This window comes from Lagopus leucura, unplaced genomic scaffold (assembly GCF_019238085.1).
Source record: "Lagopus leucura isolate 7727_CA_CO unplaced genomic scaffold, USGS_WTPT01 Super-Scaffold_1, whole genome shotgun sequence".
NCBI classification, from domain to species: Eukaryota; Metazoa; Chordata; class Aves; order Galliformes; family Phasianidae; genus Lagopus; species Lagopus leucura.
In genome coordinates, this window is record NW_024962250.1 from 521,073 (window position 1) to 543,179 (window position 22,107).

The 22,107-nt window shown below is 40.2% G+C and overlaps 1 long non-coding RNA gene across 1 annotated transcript in view; it reads left to right on the forward strand.

Moving 5' to 3' along the window:
• The window catches only part of LOC122180538, a 189,512-nt gene extending 188,723 nt beyond the window's left edge, over positions 1-789 (forward strand). The window contains exon 3 of the long non-coding RNA XR_006179137.1: positions 733-789. This is a non-coding gene — a long non-coding RNA (uncharacterized LOC122180538). The remainder of the gene's footprint in view (positions 1-732) is intronic.
• The last annotated feature ends 21,318 nt before the right edge of the window (positions 790-22,107 follow it).

Below are 22,107 nucleotides of genomic sequence, written 5' to 3' on the forward strand. Positions count from 1 at the left end.
CAAACTTGTCATACCTGATTTGCAATCTTTTCTGTTTCAAGTGCTATCAATTATTTTCTAACTAGATGCTCCTGTGGGATCAGCTGTCACTAAGAGCAAATTTGAACACAATGGGTTGCTTCCTATTTCCAAAAGAATCTGAAGATTGTCAAAGCTTGACAGGCAGCTCCAGTTTTAAGATGAAACAGATAAGTCGGGTTTCCCTGGTAGGTGCTTTTGAACACAAGTAGATAAAGGAAGCATTGTTTCCGAAGAGGGGATGCCATTTATAGTTCAAATTCACTCTTATTAAGGACAAACTGCAGTTGCTTTAAACACGGTCAAATATATTTGCACTGCAAGAGGTAATAAAATCCCAATGAGCCTTTGTAAATGTTTCTGCAGACCTTGCTACACTTACAAATTTGGCTTTCTTTCTTTCTTTTTTTTTTTTTAAAGAGAGATTGAGTGGAATACTTTAAAATTCAGTGCATGGTAGAACTGTTGTATAGATCAAATAGATAAGGTGTGGATTTCGTAAACAAATGTACTGGCAGTCATCAAGAAGTTAAACTTGCTTAACCCTGGTTTTGAAGTCGTGTCATTAATTGGATGCCTTGGTAATTATTTATGTACATTATGCATGAAGATCAAGCCTGTGTTGTTTTAGAGATGTCATAGGTGAGAAGCGTTACAACATTTAGACCTAAGTTAACACTAACTTTGTTTTGTTCCACACAATTTTTGTTTCAGGATCAGATGGTGCTATTGAATCATTCATTTGTGGAAAGAGTTGTGAGATTCTCGTTGACTGTGGGGAAAATTACTCTGAGAGACAGTACTAGGTTAGTGATTCCAAGGTCTGAATTTTCCAGGTGTCCAGACAAGAGACTCACTATTGGCTCTGGACACACTTATTCATTACCTGCTTCAGGAAGTGAGTAGTCCTTCCAGTCTCCTTCTGTTTGAAAAATATGGTCTTTTTGCACGTTTGGTTGGTGGCTGATGCCAGCAAATATACTACCTAGTGTCAGTTCTTTGGTTGAGTCTGCCCTGTGTCTTCACCCATTACGTAAAGGCAAAGAACTCTTTGCAGTGCAAAGCAAAACACTTTCTTATTCAAGCAACAAATCACGTGCCCAATGACTTCAAAAATTGCTCAAATACTAAAACTTCTGATTTTGTTGTGTCTTACTGAATGAAAATTTGTAGGAGGTCTTTTCAGAGAGAGAGGGAGAGAGGGTTTTTTCTTCCTCCCTCTAAAATAAGAAACAATCATAGTAGGAAATATGAAAGGAAATTGTGATGATTTGAATTTGACGTTTGCAGTCAGTGTAACATTTTAAGCTCAAATGTTTTGAAAATCTTCAATTAAGACCAACATCAAGGCAGAGAAAAAATCATTCAGAAGCATTACAGTTGGGAAAACACCAAGGAATGGTACATATTCTTAGACAGAGAAGTATTGTACAACCTGGATATAGCTGTTGCAATGTTGATGGATTGTTTCCAGAGCGGATCAAAAGGAAGAATTTTGGCCATGAAGGTAACTTGTGCGATAAACCAAAGGGAGGAAAGCAATGTTATTTCCACTTGCAAAATAGTAGGGCTCCATTGCCACACTTTCACAATCACCAAATTAGAATCAGGTGTTAATTAGCACTTGTGTTTGGCAAGCTCCGTTTATTGAGAACATTTGCCTTGGTCAGACATTTGATTATTTTGGCTCTGAAACCTGGTTTACATTGATTTAATCATTAGAATACTCTCTTTTAAGGCTTTCAAATGATGCAATTAAGTGCAAGTACCACATCTCCTGCACAGCAACAAGGAGCAGCACAATCAACAGTTATGATTAATCCAGTAGACACAAATAAGTGTTATTTTCCTCCATGTAGTGGGGTATAATTCTGTAGCAGTGCATGTGTCAATTATTAAATATAATATATATCTTTTGCTTGCCCGTTGCTATCATCGTTCATTGTTATGTTTATATATCTTGATGTAATCCTACTGAGTTCCCAAAGGAAAAACATTAAATTGTTTATTGTATGGAGATGTGACAGTACACATCTAATTTGCAACTCCAGCCATTCAAAAAAAATATCTCAGTCTTACAATTGCATCTAGAAAGCAAATAGAAGCTGTGGCACAAGCGAAGTACAAACCCGTCTACCTTCACAAGAACTACTCACTCATTCTTAAGTCATCAGTTCAAAAATAAGATATTTCCTTTTAGAAGCTGTTCATCTGCTTAACCATGTGTATTCATCTGCTTTCCAAGACCTTTGTGGCAGCTCAGATATTTCAGAGTATTCTTTTGAACATTTCTGCTGCTTGTGTTATTTGTATAATTTGAAACAATTTGCTAGCAATTTAAAATTACGTATTTAAACTAAAATCTTCCATTTCTAATGATCAGTATGAGGGCACAAAAGTGAGTCACAGCAATGTTTTACCTGTAATTTAAAAATCTTGCTCCTGCTTTTTGGTAGTGAGTAATAATTCAGTGTAGTCAAGTTTTTGCTATCAGTTGGAGAAAACAGCAAATGCTGTGGTAAAATTAATAACATTTTTGCTTATAAACTTGCATTCATATATTCACTTTTTACGTTTCCATGTTGCATTTACTTCCTACAGGAAGGGCTTTCGTTATCCTTTCCTTGAGTAATCAATTCTCTACATGCATGGCCGGAGTTTCTGATAGACCTACTGGCCAGAGCTGAGGTGTCAGGATCCAGCACTTCGTATTTAATTTAATTCCCATATGACAGAAGGAAAACACCCTGACAAAAGGAAGTAATCTCTCAGAGGAGTGCTAACTCTACTCCTTGAACAGCCTTACAATGGTGATTTTTATCAGATGAGTCATCTGCCAGCTTTTATAAATTGGTGCTCATGTTGTGGATCCACTGGGGGTTTGTACTTCTCTCCATGACAGTGACATTGGAGGGAGTAATGAGGAGGCAGCTGCTTAGATCAAGTGGCAAAGTCTGTCCACTCCTAAGCCTGTAGCCAAAATCAACAGTGTGTCTTTACAGTTGATCTAGGGAATGATGTTACAAAAATGGGATGTTTGCACTAATGACTTAGTCAAATACATCTGGAGCCTTTTTCCCTGAAGAAATGAAACTGATGTAATAAAACAGCACAGTCTCCTTATTATGTAAATCATGAGGCAGAAAGCTGAGCACGTTATTTAAAGAAAACTGAAGAAAGCTGAAGATTTGATCGAGTAATTTCCCGTTTTTACCCCATATGAGATCTTGCAGATGGCAGGAAGGAATAGAAAAAGATGCAAGCCATCTAGCTTCCAAATGTGAGATGATTCTCTTCTTACAGTGAGTATTTAAGCCACTGAAAGCATGGAATTTTCTACAACAGATGTATCTGAACGCTTTTTGAGCAACAAAACCAATCCAGACTTTATCTACGCTTTCAGTATGTTGAAAATCAAGGTTACCGCTGGTGGTGAGATTCTGGAGGCATGAATTTTAAAAGGTGCTTAGTGACGTGCACTGGTTTCGACCCCAGCAGATCTCTCTAGCTTGAAAATGGAATTTTCCTACTTGTCACTCTAACTGAAACTTGGATACAATGGGAAACTAGGAAAGAATGAACTGGAATGTTTTCTCTGATTTTTGACTGGTTGTGCGGAGTTCATCTTTTATTCATCTAAAGTTTGCAGTCAACATTTTGACTTATTTTATTCAAGCCATTTGGGATCATGATATATTTTTGGAAGACTTTTCTCCCACAGCTTGATTCAAAAAGTACCATCTAGATATGAAAGTAAAGTTTTATGGGTTTCTGCAGGTGGATGAAGAGAAATGAACCTACAGGCCATTCACTCAGCTCTCAGCAAAGCCATGCCAGTGCCCTTACACAGAAAAACAAACAAACAAACAAAAAAAAACCCACTCAGTCACTTTACTCTTCTGGCACAGCAAGATTTTTCTAAGTAGATAAAGCAGATCTATGCAAGAGACAATGTTTTTGAGGGCGAAATTCAGAGATAAAGTTCTCTAGGGAATGCTGCCTGCCACAGAGCACGCCTGAGTCTGCTCGACTTGCCCATCAAGGCCTATTCCTTTTACGTTTCATGTTCAGCACAGGAAAAGGTGTGGAGGTGTTAGTGCATTACAGCTTGGTGTGCTATTGGAAAGAGCACAAGTGCTTCAGAGATGAGATGATTACATGTATAAATTTACATAAATGAGAACAGAGAAGAATTACTTTAGGATTTGGAGGCTTACCAAGAACTGAGGTGAGGCAGACAACCCATTATACTACTCTGCATTATTGCTTCCCCTTGAATTTGCAGAATGTATTTTATGGCTTATTATGTATAGCTCAGGTTTGATCAAGCTGTTGATGACTTTCACTGATTCAGCAGTTTCAATCCAATGTAACTTTTCTTATAGGAGAATAATATTTTGCACTTTAAAAATCAACCTTTTTTTTTTACTTCTTTCTGATGTTTTTTCCCTTTAATTTGCATGGACCCCCTAATTCTCTTCTGGGGACCAAGAACTTCCAGCACATATGAGTAAACTGTTAATATGAAACAAAGCTATAGCCAGAAATCAGAAGTGATGACTACAGCTAAGTAAAATGTTCCTGTGTAGTAGAGAAGCAAGATTTTCCATTCTGCACTGAAAAATCCAAAGACTTCAGTTACCTCATCAAAGACAGCAAATCATCACGTACTCTCCCTCTGTCTACCCTTGCCCTAGCCAAGTGTTCAAGGCTCCAGCTGACAACCTCTGCTGAATCTCACAAGGCAGCAGAAGGGGTTACTCATGCATGTGGAAAGGAGCAAGCCTCTGTCAGATCCCCTATTACTGTAGCTTGTTTTCCAACAGTATTAATGGCAGCTAAAGAGGCTTGATGAAGAGTTCATGGTGATAGCCTCTAGCACAGAACCAGAGCAGATTAAATCCTGTTAGCTTTAGGAACACTGATCTTCAGGAGCCTTCACTTTCTACATTCTTCCTCCTTTTTCCATATTTGCCTGCTCTTATTTCTGGTTTATTGGTATATCTTTCCTAACATCTTTAGGCTGCAGTGTGCATGATAATTCACTAGTTCAAAGACAGCATTTTTACAATTTCAGAGGTTCAAGCATTCCCCTAGTTGAAGGCTATGTGAAGTATATGTTTTGCACCTTCTAATCTCATAATCTGTATTTAATAGCAAGAAACTAATTATAGGATTGCATGAAAATTTTTTCCTGACTGTCAAGATTCGCTTGTATAAACAGGATGTTTGTGTACTCGAAGGCATCATCAGCTACAGATACGGTTCTTCCTTCAAAAATCTTATTGATAGGTTTTGCTATTAGGCTGTTTCCATTTTTTCACCTCTGAATAGCCTGATCAATAGGCTGAGTGTTTCAATTTGCATGCATCTTTACTCTTGAATTTGTATGACTTGCAATTAAGGAGTAAGGTACTGAGGCTCTCTTCTAAAAAGCAGGGGTTTTTAGTCATGTCTTGTTTGTCTATAACATAGACCAGGTTAACAGCCTCAATGACATAAAGTTCTGCTGAAGATAGCGAAGCATGCTTCCCTGCATTGTTGGGATCTGGGTTCAAGCAAGAACTTATTATTTCTGAAATATGGAATGCATTTGCTCTTGGAACACATGTCCTTTTTATGCCCTCTGGTTCATGAGCTGGTTGCAAAACTACAAATTTGCTATAAAATTCCTTTTAAGGTGCAGTGCTGCTAGAAATTTGTAGAATAATAGAAGCCCTTTCATCCTTTGTATTTACACATGCAATTTGCTTTAACAGGATCTGATCAACCATTAAAACCCACTCTGTGTTTTATGTGTTTAACAAAAAACATACTTGCACAAGTAAAATAGACTGCATGAAAGGCTCCAATACACCTATTTATGTTTCACATATAACAAGGTCCTGCAGAACCCCTTTTGTCCTGAGGAGTTTAACACCCCCAGTGGAAGGCTGAGACCCCCTGGAAGGAGAGCTGCGGCTCAGCACCTTGCCAGCACAACACCTTTGCTCCTTAGGGCTTTGGGCTGGCAGTCCCAGAGCATGCGCTCAGTTTCTAGGAGAGGAGAGCTCCAACACAGTGCTGAAGTCAAAGCATACCTGTGATTAACTCCAGCAATTATCTATCTAAGAAAGCAGGCATTTCTCTTTTGACAGAGCATGGCTGGCCAAGTGGTCAGTTCAATGGGCTCCATCTTAGTTGAAATGCTGGGGTGCTGCTGGAGTGTGAACCACAAGGAAAGTTTCAAAGTCCAGAGAGTTTTAACGTCTGGGAGAGGATGCTAGTTCCTTTGAAGTGTTTACGTGGAGTGTCTAATGCTGAATGTCTCTAATGTCACTGACATGACACTCAAAGGAGTATTTCTGAGTTTTCAAGTTTCATCTGAAAGACATGCAAGGGTCTCTTGCAATAGGACAAGGGGAAATGATTTCAAACTAAAAGAGGGGAGATTAAGATTGGATATAAGAAAGAAGTTTTTTACAATAAGGGCGGTGAGGCACTGGGACAGGTTGCCCAGAGTGGTGGATGCCCCAGCCTTGGAGACACCAAAGTTCAGGCTGGATGGACTCTAAGCACCTTGATCTAGAGTAGTGATGTAGTGATGTAGTGATCCCTGTTCATTGCAGGGGAGTTGGACTGGATGGCCTTTAAAGAGTCCCTTCTAGCTGATGTGATTCTATGATTCTATGAAAACCGAGTATTAACCAACTCTTTCATCTTTATAAGTGATTGATTAGCTATAGAATTACAAGTTTTGCCTTTTTTTTTTTTTTTTTTGGTGAAAAGGATTTTTTCATATAGTTTCATTTGTTTATACAGATATGCAAAGCTTTGTTTTCTTGCACACATCAAGCAACAAAGAATATTTATTTTCTGTTCAAAGGCCTTTTCACAAGCAGCACTTAGCTCAAAAGCCTATTCTCTTAGCTTTTCTCAGCATGATTTTTTTTTACCAGTGTATCCTCTAATTCTGTGTATGCTTGTTTGTTTGTTTGTTCATTTTTTTTTTCTGTCCTTAATTCTCAATCGCTCTCTCTTACTTTTGGGGGGATTTTTTTTATCTTTTCAAAAACACATAAAACTAATAACTAGAAAATCGCAACTGACTGCGTCCATATGTCTGTACTGGAGGTACTATGGTTGCAACTGTCAGATCCTGTAAAGTTATTTATAGATTACCAGGAAGACACCATAAACGTAAACACTAGTGGAAAATCAAGAAATTAATTGTGTGAAAAACAGAGACATTTCAAAGATATTTTCAGATTTTTGAACTAAAAATTGATAATTTATTTGATATCTTGGCCTCTGTATTTCTGTAGGAATTCTGTTTTCCTTGCTGTCATTAGCAGCAACATAGTGGAAGCTGTTAACTAAAGATTTCATATTTTCTTTCAAGGAAAAGCAGAGTTTAATAATTTTTCCTTTTTGAAATTGTTTCTGATCATGAAGTCCCAATAATTTCCCATCAGATCAATGGATACAGCCAGGACTAAACCTGACTGAGTCAATGTGATTTATAAGATAATAACAAATGAATATCCTCCTGCTTTTCACACATTTAAAGCTAAGGATTACCTCTGTGTAACTAGTTTTAAAAGAATATTTTACCATGCAGAGTTGTCATGGTAGCACATACCATATTTGCCTCCTTGGTCTTTATTCAAAGCCCAAATCTTTTGACTGACCAAATGATCCTAAGACCTCTGAAATATTCTGTCATCTTTCTAATTGGATACACTGATGTCTGCTGGAAAACAGATGTGATCAACTGCAATCATCTGTGAAGCTGAAACAAAATGCAGCATGTTTTCTCAGGAAAACTTTATCAGTAACTTTACCTCCTCACAAAACATAGACATAATCCATAAATAAAAGAGCTGCCATTTGATGAGAAGGAGGAAATTCTATCTTAGTCAATGACAGGGAAAGTGAAATGTGGTCACCCAGAGTTCCTGCAATCAAAGCCCACTCATGCTTACTTTAATTATTCTGATGTGCATTCCCATTCAACTTTAATAGCACTGCTTGTACCAGTAAAGGTTCTCAATTGCAAGGGTCACGTTTGCTTTGTTTTCTTCATCTCTGGTTTAGACTTAGAAAGACTGCACAAAGGATAGGGATCCTTTGAGAGAGCTCTCTGTTTGCTCAGTCCTGCCTTGCCCAAGAGAGACCAGCACAGATCCAGTGGTTGATTTTGGGAATGCCCTGCTAGCAATAGAGTGGGAGGGAGGAAGCTGCTCTTAAGAAGCTGTGGGACTCAAAACCAAAGCAAAAGGTGTTGTTGGATGGCAAAGGCTGGATGGCAAAAATCACTGACTACCCAGAGTAACAGAGGAAACCACTAAAATCAAATAGGTCAGACATGGAGGTGACTGCAGCAGTTGTTACATTTTTGTACATTTTATTATTTGTCATTTTAGCTTTAATTTCACCAATCCCAATGAGTATTGGAAAGTAAAGATTTTATTTAGCAAGGTTAGGTGGAATTGGGAACGCATCTACAAAGTACAGTTATGGCTAACTAACTTGATTGTTTGTGGGGACTGCAGAACTGGTGAGGAGGGAGGAGTACTGCAAACGCTAATTATTTTGATCAGTGGAGAATTTGATGTGTCCAAGAATTTTAAAGAGTTTTGTCTTGTTCAAAGCTCCAGATGGGTTTAGTCTGAGGTTCTGGCCATCCATGATGGAGTCCATGATACTTGGGCTTCACCTCTGCTTTGTATGTAAATGGTGAAGTTATTTACAGAAAAGCTTTCTTCTTTTCTTGGAAAACGTTGTGTTCCAATCAGCCACTCTTTGTCTTTGTACAGGGTCAGATCTGTCTTGGACAACTCACCCCACAGAAGCAAGAGGGAGGCTGTTCCAGTAACTCCTGTGGGAGGCCTAGCTGAGATGCCATCATCAGGCACAACCCCTGTTCCCAGGCAGGATTTCAGCCCATTTCAAGGACTAACTCAGCTCCAGCTGCTAGAGCTTTGATCTGCTTAAAAACTCAGACATCAGTGAGGCGGTTAAGGTAGGTAACATCTTTAGGTACTATTTACCTGTTCAGGTTAAGTCTTTCTTTCATGTGAAAATCAAACTCCTTTTGTCAGCGTATAGCTTTAGGAGCTGTGAGATCTGCAATCTCCAGAGATCTGCGTTGCTTGTGCTTTTGTCTTGGTACAGGTTAGTACAGGGGTCTCACAGATATCTAAAAAACAACTTTTCAGTATAAATTTATAATTAACTTTATTCGCAATAATAATGTCAATAACCAAGCTGAAATCAAAGGATGGATAGGGATTTTATTTTAGGCAGTGATTCTTGTGCATTTCTAAGCACATTCAGACTAAATAAAAAATTATAAGAATAAATCAGTGTAATGGTATTCTATCTTTTCAGAGGACACATGCTCTCTCCGTTTCCACGAAAACTGTTCTGCAGCCAGCTGCTTCTGCAGCTGACATTTGCTTACTGAGCCAAATCCATATCTGAGGGCAGACCAGAGGGAATGTGTCTATTCTGGTTCCTGAGAAATGAAGCAGACAAGGGCTATTTCTAGTGGCCTTTCAGGTCCAGTGTGGGTGGCTGAGAACTTTCAGTCAAAGTTCTCCCTTTCAAAATTGAGCCCTGTGGTAGGAATTTTGAATAAAGCTCAAAACATGAGACCCGGAAAAGGAGGAGACTGAAGCGGTTTGTTGGCATGACACAAACAATATCTTCCTTTCCTGAAATAAGAATGTTTTCTTCATGAAAAGAAAAAGCAATGAATAAGAAAAAACGTTCGAATTTAAATGTTAGAAGGCACTAAAACCTGGGAAAAGTGTGCTGGGTTCCTTTCTTCAGAACATTTTATTAGGCTTCTGATAAAATAGGAAATACAGAAAATGCTGTCACCTTGGGCCAACAAACAAAAAAATGCTTGCGGATGAGTGGAAGGCTCAAAAAAGAGACTTTTTTTTCTTTACGAAGCATACGATAAAATTCAGCCAGCGTATGTGACTGTGAATAAGGGGGAGGAGGGAAAATAGCAAGGCAAGGAAGGTTGAAAGTTTCTAAACCTGGATACTTAGTTCTGGGTATTTCTTAACACAAAGTATAGTGAGAGTGGCTTATAAATCTCAGAACTTCTCTCCAAACCATTTAAAGTTAAGTTTGTCTTCTTATGATGATTTAGTGCAACATTCTTTATTCAGTGAAGGGAAGCATGTATACACTATTTCTGTTTTGAATGGCCTTGGTTTTGAATCCTTGCTTACCCTAAATAAGGTCTGAGATGGTTTCTTCTGAATGTTTGAAGATGAAGAAGTAGAGGGTACGTTGTTTCTAAAATGCAGTCTAGTGATAAACGTTGATAAATGTTTGTGTTGCATTTTTAAAGCATTTTGAAAACAGACATAGTCTGCAAGGAAAGAGGGGAGAACTAGTAGGTATTTCATCAAAGACCAGCCATACATAAATTGCTACACAATGGCAATTGCATGCAGGGGTAGCGCCTGGACTTATAGTGAACCATAGCATTTCATAAACTTGTAGAGCTAAGCATGAAGTGCTACTATTGGGATTCTGCATGACCGAGTATTTGCTCACTTAAACCCCAGGGTAGAGGAGAAATTTTCATGGAGCTTATAGTGATTTATAATGGGAAGCATAGGCTTTTTCATAGACATTGTTCTCACTGACAGTGTAAAGAAAGAGAGCACTAAATCTCTTCTCATCATAACTAATGATTAAGTCAGCAGCTTTTTTGGCGAATACAGAATGCCCTTCTACAAAAACAAAGTATTCTATTGTGATGTATTACATTTAAAAAAACCCATAAGTATCCCATAAGGCTATTGCAATATTTTTAACTAGATCTTCCCTCTTTGTCACCATATTGAAATAAATGGAATGTGTCAGACTGAGTAATGCTCTTTCAATAAGTTTTTAGGAGCTCACTTAGAAGTTTGGCAAAATATAAAGAAACGAGGAAAACTTTCTCAGGATCCTCTATGGCCTGAATGAAAGATTGGTCCATTAAGGAGAAAAGCTTATGCTGATGCTGACACTAATAAATGGGATGGGGAAGGATATTTCTGCTTAGTTTGGGCTACCTTGCTCCAATTTGGCTGCATCAAGTTGCCCTCTGAAATAAATCAGCCAGTTGATGATGATGCATTGCATTAGAAAGTTCCCATCAATATAATAGGAAAATCAGTTTTGTTTGAGTTCAAATGCGAACTCACCCTCAACTACTAGGAGTCAAAGGGACAGCAGTCACTGAAAAATTAACTTCCCTGCATCTGCTGTTCAGACCTGCATTTGAACTACAGCATTCTTCCTTTGGAGGGTATTTCTGTTATTCACTCTGGATACTGAACTTGCTTTAACTTCATATGTTAAGTGGAAGAAAATGCCATGGCTTTATTAGGCTGCTCCTTCCCCAGTGCTTTCATTTCAGATGCTATTTCAACCCTACTGAAATCAGTGATAAAACTACTACATTCATTGCCAGAGCCGGGCTTTTTCTCTCTATTTCTGCTCCTGAGGGAAATTTTGAGTAGGTGGACCTTCAGAGTTAGATCCATCCCGGATTTTAGCCCTAGTCTCCTTTACAGATATGTTCCTTAAAATATTTTATAAATTAAAACACTTAAGAAATGCCTCCTCGGTACTCCTGAATGGGAAAATTTGAAGTAGAAATATTGGGCAATGGGAAGGAATTGTATTTAGCTGTGGTGCTATCTCTCAGTAATCGTTAGCCTTTAGGGCTCCGGTGATCTCCATGTTGCAAGTGCTGCATTTCCATACCTACCATCTTTCATTCTTCAGGAAAAAAAAAATCTAGATTACTCAGAATATGTCTTCAAGGGGTGCTTCTCCTGTCACGCTGACTCTACAGTGCGTTCTTATACTAAGTAGGTTAAGCATTTCAGAAATGTTTAGAAATCTTGCCCAGTAAGTACTTTTTTACATCGCTGTAATACAGCCTTTCCTGAATGTTACGTCTGGAATCCTAGCCACAGTGCACAAAAATTACAGTTGGGTAAAGCGAGCCCTCTCAGACTAATGAATTCAGCTTTCCTTTTTTTCCCCCTTTGCCTCACAAAGGTCCTAGTCAAGAGTGGGATAGAAGGAAATCCCACTAGAGCCTAATAATGCTGCTTCTTTCCAGAGGGAGTCACTAGAAAGTAATTTATTTCTTCAGCATGCAACTAGAGGTACGCATTTATCAAAGGCTTCTGCATGCTGCTTCTATGGCCTTCGTTATCCCAGGGACAAGGAACTGAGGTTGTGACCCAAAAAGTCTATTCCTACTGGATAACCCTGGTTGTTCCTTTTTTTTACTCAAACATCAAATGCAGGCCTACTGGACATATAAGGCCATGTTCATAGCTGGAGTTTGTGCAGTATTTATAAGGTATGAAAAGCTACAGTTCTTCTGTCTTTCCCTATCAGCATCAGTAAGGCACTACAGGCGAGAGTAACGCTATCAGCTGCATTCCTTTGCCTCCTGAGCCATGGGCAGCTCTGATTTTCAGACATGCTTTACTTTTTTTTCCCCCTGCCCTGCTTTTCTCTACTGTTGTGTCTTTCCCATCAAGGGAACTCGCCCTCAAGTTCAGATTGCACACACTTAGGAGATGCAGCGGAGAATTGGACCTTTGTGAGCGTGTGAAGGATGCTTTCCTTGACCTGTCAGAGAACATATTTTACTTGATGAGAAAGAATGCTAGGCCAAATTCCTCTCTACTGTAAGCAGACTAATAGAGGAGGACTTAGCTAGGGATGAGCTTGGCCTACTTTGTGCAATGGACGGTCTCCTAAGCAGACAACGCTTATTGTTTACAGTGCAGTGGCTGCTTTTCTGCTCCTTTAAGTGATGGTGGGTTTTTGTACCAAACAATGCAAATAGGAAGTCATTTGTTTGGGAGGACCTAATCCTGAAGCCCTTATTTGGTGTTTACTGAAGTTAAGCTCAGCCTTTACTCAGATGAACTCCACTTGGACTCACAAGGAGTTTGCCCCAGTGAGGACAAGAGGAGGACTGTGAGAGTGCGCTGCCTGGTTTTGGCCAAAAGACAAAGATACTTAACGTTACAAACACATACTGAAGAAAACAGGCACACACAATTACTGACTATATGCATGTGGCACTGTACGTGTGCACACGGACACAATTGCACACTAATCTAATCAATACATTCATTTCTTATTAGGACATAATTACACATCCCAGGAGGCTGGAACAGAAAAGTCCCATTAACCCCTCATGCCCTTTTCAGCTTTCCTCTGCCTTTCCATCTAACAGACCTCTGTGTCACTCCACTCATTAGCAGTTACTGTCTATGACATTGTTACATAAATAAGGATGTCGACCTGTCAGAATGGGTCACTCAATTCAAGGGTGATGATAAATATCTGTCCCTCTGAATTAGGCCAAAGATACCAGAGTACAGGACAGCTACTGTTGATTATTGGATAGTTAATGTATAGAGGACAAAAGGTGCTGAGGTCTGGTCACTCTTTGGATCATTAATATGGATTTAGGCCTATTATTAAAAAAAACACACGCAGGCATAAAACTAGGTTAGGAAGAACACGCATAACTTTCAGTTTGGGACTGAATGTATAGATGGTGGGTAGATCTGTGGTGCTAAAGGTGTGGCTTTTACGTAAAATTAAGGGTGCTTTTAGATAAGCACAGTATTTTGAGATCATACTGCAAATGGTTTGTGTTTCTCCATGCTTACAAATGAAATGTAAGTAAAAGGCGTGGTGGATGCCTTTAAGTAAGCTGAGATGATTCCAGGAAGCAGGATATACAGTAGAGCAGTGCTGGTCTCTGAAGCAGCTACAGAGCTGCTGCTGAGGCATCACATGGTTTGCTTTGAAAACCATCAGTTATTGCCAAGACTTTTCTGAAACTGCTTTATTTTCAAAACACTTTTTTTCTACTTAAATCTTGAAGGGACCTGAGAGTGTCTATAACCTCAGTTTGTTCGTTCAGTGATTACTATCTTCTTCACTTGGTGACAGATTTTTCTTTCAGGAAGCACTTCATTGTGATGCAACACGCTTCTTTGATTTTAATAGCTGATAAATTAAAAATATCAAAGCAGTTTTGTAGACAGAAGCTCTTTCCATTCCAAATAAGGACAAATTAAGACTCTTTTCCAAAAGACTCAATACTGTAACTCACTGAAAATGCTAAATGCCGGGCAGGAACATCCCTTAGGATTTGCTTATCTAGAAGTCTAATTGCAGCATCCACAACTTTCCCTGAACGCAAGGACTCAGTGTTTCACAAGCTCAGACTTTTATTGTTCTTGAAAATCTGTTACAGCAGTTTGCTCTGAATGAGAGATCCAGTCTGGAAGGGAGCTAAGTAACCTGCAGTGAAGCTGGTATAAATATAGCAGCATATTTTTTGCCCTTTGATTAGTTTTACTGTACTTACCCCTACCTCTGTGCTTTGTTGTATCCTTTTCAATACTGTCACTGAGCTCTGAGAGATGTGGCCTCAGCATTTCCCTAGGACCAATGCTCTGCCAACTGGTGATAGTGCCACACGTGCCAAGTCAGTAGTGCAAAGTAGCTGTGATTCTCTCCATATTTCCCTCTCTCTCTCATTTCCTCTTCCCTCAGGGTGCAACTGTTAGAAGGAGTATCTCTGCTTTCTTGGCACACTGGTGCATGGAGAAGTTCTGCTGGTTGTAGTTAGAAATCTCAGTTACACTGGTGGTGGCAGTCAGCAGTCTTCTGAGCACAGGAGGGTCAAAAAGTCAACTTCAGTTTGCTAAGACAATGCACTAGTCCTAAAATGCTGATCAAAGCAGAGTCCATGCATTCTGGCTTATGAGAGTGCATTCACAACCTTCACAGGCTCAGCTATGTAGATCTAGAGAGTGCAAATGCAGGCTGATCAGAAATAAGGATACCTTCACCTCCTGTATTTGTTTTGTTGGGTGATGCCCAAGAGACTCTCTGCCAGCCCTTTGGAATGTGTATTTGAGTTGAATCAGTGTTGGCACACAGGAAATTCAAGCAGATAGAGTTGTGCACTGAGCTCAGTAGGGACTCCCTTCTCATTTGTCAAATAAATGGCTCATTAAAATGGTATGAGGAAGGGAAGCAGCAGGAAAATTAGCTAGAATACTGTCCCTTAACAGACGCATTAAGAAACTACCTGAAAGGTGCAATCTGTTCGCTGAATAAAGCATCTATCCTCATCTTCAAGTACCAAATCCACAGTGCAGATCTGTAGCATCCCCAGTCCCAGAGGTCTTTGGAATTCAGTAGCAGAGGAAACGTAAGTTTTCCAGCTCTCAGTGGGGAAATATCATCCAATGTGCTCACAGTGTCTTCCGTAAATATGACAAGAGCTTTATAAGAAACTTTGCAGTAGTCTAATGACTGGGTGTTTCTGCGAGCTGCCATTTTGGCTGGCACACCAGTTTCTGTCACTGAACACCAGCTGCTATAACTTGACTTGAGGGACAAGCTCTGGAACTGTGGCTGATGTGGGAGCTGTGCTGGCAGATTTATATCTTCAGTGGATGAGACCCAGCAGGGAACATCTGTATCCTGTGCATGAATTGCATATCAGCACTCTACAAGGGTTATCAAAAGGAGTTAGAAACACGCTGTTCCCAAATCTATTTCTTCCCATTCAAATTGCAGTCACACCTACCATTTTATTTAACTATTCTATTATTTTATGACTCTATTTTATGATTATTATTGTTAGGATTCATACTCCTCTATGAAGTTATTTTTTAGAATGAATTTGCCTTAAAAATTTTGTCTGTGCTTGAAACTGCAGTTTCTGCTGGCATATAAGATATTTTCTTTGTTTGAACAAAACACTTTCCTCTGCAGACTGAGGCTTTTGTGGTGTAAAAGTTGTACAGAAAGAAAGTAAAATTTCTCATGTAGTTATAACAACTGAAATTTGAAGATGTTTTGATCAGAGGTTTCTTCTAAATATTCTTTCTAATGTGTAGAAGATGATGTTGTAGGAAGCATAGGGTTACTGCATGGCTTGGAACTGCTGACTGTAGGAAGGTTGTTTGCTAATCCCCATATTTCTTTAATGTACAGACCTGTCAGCCTTCTGATCTCATCAGACATCCTCAGATTCTATCACCTAATATTCCATTACAACAACAGATTTGATAGGCAGTGGGAAATCTGTTAGAATAATAATTCATAAAAAGATACTAAGTTACCTTACTTCTTTGTGTTTGGATATTTCCTAAGTATTTCGCAGTAACAGCATGGCTATGAGAGGCCGGTGGAAGCCATGTCAAAGTGTAAGGTAAAAAATGAGAATATATTTCTTTCCTTTTTAAGGTCGATTGTAAAAACCTTGTGCATACACACATGCCACATTTATAAAAATAATGCCTAACACCCTCTAAAAAAGTCTAATCATAATATCTCAAATATGTAGCCAATATATATGGGATTATTTTGCAGCAGTGGGTTAAGCATATTGCTGGCAAAGAACTCCAGGATACAATGATATAAATTCACAGAAACAGTGCTTGCTAATGCAGTAAATGACGACAGCTGCTATAACTGCAGAACTAAAAGGCAGCTCTATCCAAGAATAATGAATATTTCTCATTGCATTTCAGAAGTGCATGCCTAGCACATGTGAATTCAGGTCTAAATTCAGCCAACCCAACGAACCCCTCAGTTTACCAATGGTAATATGTAAGACGGATTAATGAAATGTCTGAGGTTAATTGTGCACATCTGGGCACAGCACCCCTGAGTAGCACAACCCTGGGTGCAGTTGGGGCTGGGCACACCTGATCCCACAGAGACCCTGTGATATCTCACCCAATGGGCTTGCCCAGCCTGGTTAGGGCAATGGCAGTGCTGCCATTGGGGCCAGCCCAGGGCAGAGTGCGTGCAGTCTGATGGCTGTGCTGGTGGGTTTGTGCTGGGACTGCCTTTCCAGCAGGAACTGGGCTGAGATCACTGGCTTATTCCCGTCTAGCTGCTGAAAGGCTGCCTGTTTATTAAAACCATACTCTCTGTGAAATGCATCTTTGTCTATGAAATGCCTTGACCATTACATAATAAGTTGGTGATTTATGGCCGTCAGATAATGTGTTTGCAGTAGGCAAAGCCTTGAGGGACTGGATTTGTTAGCCGGAGGCTGTCCATCTCCAGGTGCTTTTATGCTTGCTTTCTCCATTGAAACACAGTAATTAATGGAACTTAACGACATGGAAGGTGAACAGCACTATTTCCACCAGCAAATGAGACAAATACAAACAAGCGGAAGCATCTAAAGGTGTACCTAGACACCTGCCAGAGGTGACATGGGATGGTACCTGGGCTGTCACTAGAACTCAGGCATTAGAACTGGCCTCGCTATGGTAGGCTGGAGCTCTGTGAACAGTTATTTTCTCACTGAGGAGTGCTGGAGGCCGCGGTTCCACAAACACCTCTCTGTGGCAATCTGGCTGCAGCAAGCCGTGCTGCCAGTGCCCAGCACCAGTCCCCACACTGCCCCCCTTGTTCTGCACACAGGGGTGGCAGCAGCCACAGTGGGCATCGCCTGCTGATGCCAACTCGGAATCCTGGAGAAATCTGTGTGTAACCACAGCCCAGCAGTGGGATGTGTGAGCTCATGTGGAAATCTGTGACTAAATTGTTCTGGAAAATAGGCTCTAGGCTCTTTTGAAAATGTTGCCCATTCCCATTAGGGATTGGAGGTCTTAGGGAAAAGGGAAAAGGCTATTGAGCGTACTCCTTTAAATGCACTGCACCAGGTAACAAAGCAATCACCAGCACAGCTGCTGCTAGCTGGAAGATGTGACCTTTCTCAGTATGTAATTGATGACCATAAGGATTACACTGCTGTCTCTGAAGTAGGCAATGGCATTAGTATGATCAGTGCCAAGCACAGTAGCAGTTGATCTGCCAAGAACCTCTCTTCTGTTACCTGAGTTAAGCCTATTCCTTGTGTGCAAAAGTAGTATTTTGTAAGTATAAAAAAAAAAAAAAAAAAAGAGGGAAAAAAAAAAGTAGGTAACCGTCACAGGGAGTTGGAAATACTGGTATAGTGTATCAGTCTGATAATTCTGGCTGTGAAGTGTTCCTTCCTTGTTTGGCTTTGTGCTGTGAAAGGTTGTGTGCTGTGTCTGAAAGTAACAAAGCTAAATTGCTGTGGGTAAACAATCCACTGTGAATTGCTCAGCCAGCTCCATACCACTCAGGCTACCAATAGCAGTATTCATTGGCATGAGTGATACCAGTGTGGTATCAGCCAATGTCATTAAAGAGTGATGCAGTAAAATACCTAAATGGATCTGTGCACCATTATATGGTTAGTGTGCAAAAGTCCTTCTGCCTGCATACGGGTGCCCACACAGCTGCATAGCTGTTGTACCTTGAAAGCCTTCATTTGCAAGTTTGCCCCTAAGTGGTATGACTCCATCGATTTGGCAAAGGCAGGGGACAAGAGGTTGATACCTACAAACCTTTTTACAATATAAATCAATGTTTATCACCTTATGAGGAGGACTGCAGGACCATGCCAGAGGTGTGTGTTGGGTAGGATGGCCACACACTGTGGTGGTTTTCCTGGCTGTCACCAGTAGCAGCAGTGTCAATTGGCAGGCATTGCATTAGCTGTCACCAAAAAATATACAAGCAAACCCCTTGACATCTAGATGCTAAAGGCTTTGTAATGGCTGCAACCAAGCGTGCTCCACACTGTGATCTCATCAGATGTCATGCACTAACTTGGTGCTTCCTGGAGGACTTTTACAGTGCATGTGAGAAGTATTGGAGGGGAGCAACAGGCATGCTTTTTTCTGAATCTGGCTTATATTTGTTGGTTGTGGACACCCATCTGACTGCACGGGGCAAGTTGCTGTTGTGAACCATAGTGACGTGGCATCCCTCAGCATTAGGTGGCCCTGGTTTTGGCAGAGGTTGTAGGAAGTGTGACCGCAACAGGGAAAGGGACAGGGAATGTGAGAGAAGAAAGCAGGAGCAACAGGCATGTTCTGACAACGGGGTAAATATGAAGAGATCAGGCGGAGAGATGGCAAAAACAGCCCAGAACCAGGCCACAAACTCATAACTACACAAAGCTGTGTGGCTGGCATTGTTCTTGTTTTAGCTGCCACTTCTGGTTTAATGAATAGACATAATGTCAAGTACGACCCTTCACTAATTACACTTTGCTTTTTCCTGTTCTTACAGTTTTTGCTGGGTCTTATGCTCTGAAATTGCATTAAGTTACTGAGGGTCATAAATTTTTTCAGCAACAAATAAAATTCTTTTTATAGAACCTGAGACCATGGAGCCTGAAAGTGATTGAGTTATGGCACTGGGGGAGTAGGCAAATTTCATTCTGTAGGAAAAAATGAGAATTGTTTCTAAGTGTTGTGGTTCATAAGTGACCTGTGATCCTACCTGCCGTGGAAGCAGCTAGGAGTCCCACAGAAAGAACCACAAACAGAGCAACTGACTCTTTTGCACTGCAGAAACCATGCTTGACAGGAACAAAGCAGATCAGCAATTAGAAAACAAGGAGAATTTGCAAATGACCCTCTTCCAGACAATAGAGCCAAGTTCAGATTCTTTCCAGCACTGACTCCATTTACGTTGATCAGAAAATACCCACTCTTGCTGAGGTATGTGATTTCCATTGTTGAACTACAACTTTAAGAACCCAACATATGGCCCGTGTACCTCTGACCTCACCAGGAACACCACTGCACAGCTCCTGTTAGAGCTGGCTGCAGCATTAGGCTGGCAGGACAGCAACTTTCTGCTTCGTGACCCTACCTCTTTGCAGCCCTTCTGGTACAGACAGAAGCACATCCTTTCCCAGCACAAAAGGCAAGCACTGGAGTTCTCACTATTGGAACAGGGAGCAGAGCTGGCCTCTTAGACTACAGACTTAATCTGCATTGTTTTGGAAGGATTCAGTATGTGCATTTTATCAGCAATGTTTATCAGGGCATGCAGCTTTGAAGAATGTACATGTATGGATGCTTGTTGCTCATGTGGGTTTGTGCCCTGTTGTATGAGCTTGGCTAAAGAGCAGCATTTAAGATTTAGCTTAAATCAGTAACATATTTGACTCTCTCTTTCATAGTAAAGGGTTGTACAACTCCATACATTAACATCCATTAGCATCATTAGGACGAGAGGTAATGGCCTCATGTTGTGCAAGGGGAGATTCAGGTTGGATATTAGGAAACCTTTCTTCTCAGAAGGAGTGGTGATGCAGTGGCACAGGCTGCCCAGGGAGGTGGTGGTGGACTCACCATCCCTGGAGGTGTTCAAGATCCGTGGCGATGTGGTACTGAGGGATATAGGCATGGGTTGAGTGTTGGACTTGTGATCTTAGTGGTCTTTTCCAACTGTAATGATTCTGTGATCCTTCCGAATGGCTATAGCAATTTTTGAAACAAATGACATTTTGAAATGAGAATGACGTCCTATTATTTAAAAAAAAAGAAAAAGCATAATTCAAACTTTATTAATGTTCTGCTCTCTTTCAGTTTTGGCATACTTCTTGTTTAGAGCCAGATGTGTATGTATACACACATGCACAGACATGCACAGATACATGTGTGTATACAAATAAAAACACACACATATTTATTTGCTGGGAAATATAAGAAATTTCAGTGTGTTTATAGTTCTCTAAGATGTTTTAGAGCTCACCAGTGATACATCACTGTTGATGATTTATTCCTATTACAGAATTGCCTACAGAACCATACTAAAGTTGAGATCAGATTGCGCTAAGCAATCTTCAAAAGGTTCCAACTTAGACGCAAACTTTTCAGAAAGGTGGTGAAGAGAAACAAAAATGTAACAATGGCAAAGCAGTGATTTAGATGGAAATGAGTGTTGGTCTCCTGACCAGGACCTTTTGATTCCTGCTGGCTGTATCTATTGCAACATGATGAGTCATGTCTCATCAGCAGAATTACCTGAATATTATCACAGATTGCTCGGATTCCCAGTCTTGTGGGCTCCATTCACTTGATGGCAGCCATCATAATCTCCCCCAGGGTTTCAGATGCTGGATTTATTTTGCTTGTGATGCACTCAGACAGGGCCATGCCTTTCCCTCAGCACTCAGCCCAAAGTCCTTCTGAAGTTCCAAAGATGTCAGCTGAATTTTATTTCCATTATTTCTCATTTTCACATGCTTCACTTCCAAGTTGCAGAAGAAATGTCAAGAGGAAGTGCCAGAATTTTGTTAGGGAAAGATTGTTGTGCTTGTAGTCCCTGAGGAGGGCTGGCAAGCTCTCCTGCAGAAGTCTGAGAGATGAAGGAAGCAGACAAGATGGAAGAGTTGATAGGAAGAAGGAAAAGTGTGAAAGAGGCACAGTGCAGGGGACCGTGAGGAGAAAGGAAATGACTGATGAGAGAGTGTGAGTCCTCTAGTTCAGCAATAGATACGACTGCATTTGTCACATCATTTAAAAGTGACCTGCAAATGATTATTTTTATTACATGTATGCTTTTCATCACTTCTTGATGATTTACAATGAAAGCTTGAAAGAGCTCACAGCTTGATCTTTTTAATATACTCATTGTTGTTGTTCCGTATCTCAAGATTTTGTATGCACACAGTTCTTGCCAGCACAGTGAAATTAGTTTAGATTGATTTTGCTACATTAATATATGATCCTTCTCCTACAGACCTCCAAACCCTCATCAGCACCCGGGGAACACACTGCACTTGGTGCTGTCGTTTTCACTAGTCTTAGTTTCTGCCCATAAGAAAGGACAACCTGGCAAAGCTCTTGCTGTAGGAAAGGCTTTCCAAATATCAAGAAGACGGAGATGAGAGAAGGGGGAGAGGGTGGAATGTTACAGGCAATACTTGCATGTGCTAAATAAGAAAAAAATGGAAGGGGGATTTATTTCCCTGCCTCAATTCCCTTTGCAGCTCACCTTTAAAGGAAAATATTTTTAATGCACATGTATTAAATGTGCTCATGTTCAGTTATGATTGTTTTTTAATGAATATGATATTCATTACATTTAAGCACACTGAGTTCAAGAAACAGCTGGAAAAATATTGCAAGCATTCGTAACATATAAGTGAAGAAACAAGAATGCATGTGTGTGTTTATG